A 5,061-nucleotide genomic window follows, 5' to 3' on the forward strand; every position below is an offset into this window, starting at 1 on the left:
TATGCCTTTTGTACAAGACAACAATGAGAAGAGACCCATGCATCGTGATGAGGTGGATGCTAGCAAGTTGGACACTTATAGTTATTGGATCATATCGGGGCTTCACTCAATTCATGCAGCAAAAATATATATTCAGAGTAATACTACACGTTGTCTAGCAACCAAGCATTTATGCACCATGAGAAATGCTAGAATATTAGTTGATTGTCTTGCGAAAATGTGCATTGATCTTTCACGAATGACAAATATAGAATCACATAATGTTATGAAGAATTCCCCTTATGTTGAGCAACTTCAACAATTAAGAGATCAATGGCTAGCATTTGGTTCTCCACCAAAACCCAAACAAGGGCTTTCTAAGACAAGCTCTCAAAGAGTACCATGGCAGGTAATCACATATAAGCTTACATTCTCTTTTTGTGAAGATTAGTGTGATGCTCTTTCTTTTGTTCTATACTCACTATTTTGATCTTTTTTTGCAGAGATTTGTGGCATACATTGGAGAAAATTGTGCATCTAGAGGTTGCCATATGATTGTTAGCTCCCAAGAAATATTTGGTAGCTGGATCAAAATCATGAAGAGATACTGTAGAGGTGAACTTATATCCCAAGAGGAGAGTTCGAGAAAAAAGGGAAGGCAACCTTCTCCTACTACATTTCATTGCCTTATGGGTTTAAAGGATGGAGATATCCTTACACTACAAAAGGAGATTAATGAAGGTCATATCATTTTTCTTAGAAACAAATGGGATAAGGAAGATATGATCGACATGGAAACAAGGGCTATGCAAATCAAGCAAGATAGGGTCCTCAAGGAGGAATTAGTCACTCTTTTCAATGCTTCAGTTCCAGAAAGTAGTGCTGTGATGAAGACATGGGAAGAGCTTGCTGATGATTATGATATCAATGATGAAGTCTACACAAAGATTTTGGGCATTTGTAATTTTTGGGTATCAAAGAAGCTCACATGTGGAGCTGATGCAGGGTCCCTACCAAATGGAGCAAAAGATATTGTAAAGTTCCTAATTAGAAAAAAGTAAAATCCTCTTCAATCCTCCACTACTTCCCCTTGGCGTGTATATGTTGTCGAATGCAATCTAGAAACCTTTGATCTTATACACAATGTTTACAGAGATTCAATTACCATTGGGGTTGTTGTTCTAGATGCAGCACATGGGATTGAGGGAATGAAATGGGACTCTATAAAGTTTGGAAATGTTGTATCCACTCTACTACAAATGACATGTGAACCTAAACAATTCATGTTGTTATCATTTCTTGATCGAAAGCAAATGGCAGCTTTGGAAAATGCTCTTGAAAGCATTTCTTGCAAGTATCACATGCTAGTTGGTAGTGTTGACTTCCTACCAATGGATAGAGCGTTTGCTTTTGGATCTATAGATTCTTTTGTCGTTTTGACATTAGTGACCATGGAGAAAAGCTTCATCAATTTTGAGTGATATATAAACAGTGTCAAAAAGCCTTCCCTTTTGGACTTTGAAGGCTTGGACAAGGAGTGTAATGATGAAGATCTTGAAGAAGAACAAAGGATTGCAAAGGCCATTTTGAGAAAGAAAATGAAAGTTATGGAAACTACAATCAAAGCATTCAATGATGCTCATGAGGTTGTATTTGATGTATATGCAAGTGGACTTGCATCTAAGGTAGCATTGGTAAATCATATGAAGACTATTGCAGTGGTTTGCAACACTCAAGAGCAAAGAGAGGTTGAAGCACAATTGTTGAGGGTCCATGAGAGTGACAAACAAAATTCAAACTCCCAAGAGGTTCCTTCTACTAAAGTTCAAGTTCTTGAAGTACCACCCAAGGACATAGAAGAATCAAGCCAAGATATAGCAAGTCTAATTATGAAAGAGAAATTAAAGGCTACTTCAGGTATTTAAACTCTGTTCCTTCTCCTTTCATCAAGGAATACACATTGATGTAATTTTGATTTTTTTCTTGAGAAGTTACTTCCATTAGCATTTGCAATATTTTCTTTCTTTGATGGTTTAAAAAATCTATTTAAGTAAATATTTTGCCAAAATAGTAGTAAAGAGCTCATTAAAATTTATCATCCTTTGTAAGGATAACTGTTTAATTGTAATCTAGTGTGTAAGAATCCTTATCATAATGAAAAGTTTGAGCCAGCTATGCAAAATTTACTTAAGTCTATTTTAGATCTTATTTCAATTAAACTCTTATATGTGTTGTGTAATGATCTTGTCATGTTAGTTTTGGTTAAATTTGTTCATATGGTCAAATCTCTTATCTCTTATAGCCTCTTTTACTACATCACTAGTGTATGTCTATGCATGTACCTTTGGATAAGAGAGCCAAGAATATATTATACACCCCAAAAAATATTCATTGCACCTCCCAAAGGAGTTTAACCTCACTAGCAAATATTGCAACAAAGATTTCACTCCAATGTATCTTTTGAGATGTGTATATGGAATATTAAGGTAAAATCCTTGTTACAATTCATGAGTTTAAATATCTATGGGATATAACTAGTTCAAAAATAGAATGGTTAGTCCTTAAGAAGAAACTATGAAAACTTATCAAAATAGAGTATAACTTATCTCAATTAAATTGTCATGTGTCACTTATATGTGACATAGTTTTGGTGGTCACATGGTCAAAAGTATCATGTTTAAATTTTCTTTTAATAATTAGGACTAATAAACACCTTCTTTGTACATGCCATTTTGAAGGCTTTTTTAGAAACTGAGTATGTTAAATATTATAATGATAATATAACTTTTAGAACTAATTACAAGAATCTATTGTTAGTATCTCAAGTATACTTATAATTAGCAATAAAAAGTAGGTATGTAAAAATGAGTTTATTAGAATAGATTTTACTTCAAAGAAATCATCATATATATTTTTTTCACCTCATGATATTACTCTTGGTTAGATTTGACCACATGATCAAATGTCTCTTTTCTTAAGACATCATTTATTAAGTAGTACCTATGCATGTATTTATCAATGTGAAGTTAAATTTCTTTAGTGTTCTATGCCAGTTTATAGCTCAAACATTAAGTAGAATGATGAGGAAGTAAATGAATCTAATGTGCTTCTTTTTGTTCATTGTTATAACTTCAACTAAGACATCTATGGTTGGATATCTAACAGATTCAACAACAGTAGAGCATGATGATGTGATTGATATGTCCTTGATAAGAAATGCAACACAATTATGTGTAATACTTGATCTCAATGGCCTTCTTTTACAATGATGCTTAGCTAAGTCTAAAAGGTTTCAAAGCTTTCAAATGGGAAAGCAATGGGTTGTTCTTCGACCAGGATGTATGGAGTTTCTTGAAGCCTTACTTGCAAGATTCCAAGTGGGAGTTTGGTCAATAGCTTTACATAAGAATGTCATGGAAGTTATTAAGTGCTTGGAGATCCATGCAAAAAGGAAGTATCATTTCTTCATGATTTGGGGCCAAGAACAATGTCATAAACATCGACTCAAAATCATATATAGGCCAGATAAGATGGGAGTAGAAGCAACGTTCAAGCCTTTGAAGTATATATGGGATCAATATGGAGATGTTTGTCAGCATACCAAGACTATTCTCATAGATGAAAATCCTTACAAAGGATGTCCAAATCGTATTGAGAATTGCATTTATCCAAAAACATTTGATATTGATCATGAATACTCTATCTTGATCAAAGAACTTCTACCATACTTGACTCACTTAAGCAGATACCATGATGCACGTGAAGTCATAAAGTTTGATTGATATGGACAGGATCGAGTTCAATATGGACATGAATTGTATACTCAATTCAAGGTTGTCATTGATGAATGGACTAGAGCAGAGAATGATGGTATTTCATATTCATCATCAGCACCACACGAGACCATGATTGATAAAGATGGTATATATGTTCCAACCTTCAATTACTTCTTGCTTCAAGAGACCATCTATTATACAAATATCCTTAACAAATTTCTCATGTCATCCGTATCTTAGATTGAACAGCTCACAATTTTCCATGTTGAAGCAAACTCCTTTCGTCTCTACTTTGAAAGTTATGGAAGCAATGCAACTTGCTCATGAGTTAGGATATCACAAACATTTCATAAATGGTAGTGCAGCTAAACGTTTTATACAAAATCTACAAAATTTGTATTTTCCCAATATACATGATGTAACAAGAAGGTGGTAACTCTATATGGACTAATTTTGACTTTCATAATAAATATATCCCTATATTAAAGGCTTTTGCATGGCTATGAAATATATGCTTGTTAGAAATTTAAAGTGTTTATATAGTTACCTTGGTGTTTCTAAACACTACCAATATCAATGAGAGAATCTACTTGATGTTTTTTATTCTTTCAATAACATTAGTTAATTGTGTTGAAATTTCTTATAAAGTGGTTTAAATCCAATTTGGTACTTTATGACCGTCTAGTATACAAACATACTCAACAAATGCCTCACGTCATTTGTCACTTACATTGAACAAATTACAATTATCCAAGTTGAAGCAGACTCCTTTAGTCTCTACTTTGAAAGATATGGAAGCAATGAAACTTGCTCATGAGTTAGGATATCACAAACATTTCATAAATGGTAGTGTAGCTAAACGTTTTATACAAAATCTACAAAATTTGTATTTTCCTAATATACATGATGTAATAAGAAGGCGGTGACTCTATATGGACTAATTTTGACCTTCATAATAAATATATCACTTATATTAAAGGCTTTTGCATGGCTATGAAGTATATGCTTGTTAGAAATTTAAAGTGTTTTATGTATTTACCTTGGTGTTTCTAAACACCACCAACATCAATGAGAGAATCTACTTGATGTTTTTTATTATTTCAATAACATTATTTAATAGTGTTGAAATTTCTTATAAAGTGGTTTAAATCCTATTTTGTACTTTATGACCGTCTACTATACAAACATACTCAACAAATGTCTCACGTCATCTATCACTTACATTGAACAACTCACAATTATCCAAGTTGAAGCAGAGTCTTTTAGTCTCTACTTTGAAAGATATGGAAGCAATGCAACTTGCTCA

At 33.1% G+C, this 5,061-nt stretch overlaps 1 pseudogene; it reads left to right on the forward strand.

Annotated features, from left to right (window-relative positions):
- The first annotated feature begins 530 nt into the window (after positions 1–530).
- LOC148036454 (uncharacterized) lies at positions 531–1,904 on the forward strand (annotated as a pseudogene).
- The last annotated feature ends 3,157 nt before the right edge of the window (positions 1,905–5,061 follow it).

Source organism: Lygodium microphyllum, chromosome 5, assembly GCF_053477565.2.
Source record: "Lygodium microphyllum isolate KBCC chromosome 5, Lygodium_microphyllum_v1.1.10, whole genome shotgun sequence".
Taxonomy (NCBI): domain Eukaryota; kingdom Viridiplantae; phylum Streptophyta; class Polypodiopsida; order Schizaeales; family Lygodiaceae; genus Lygodium; species Lygodium microphyllum.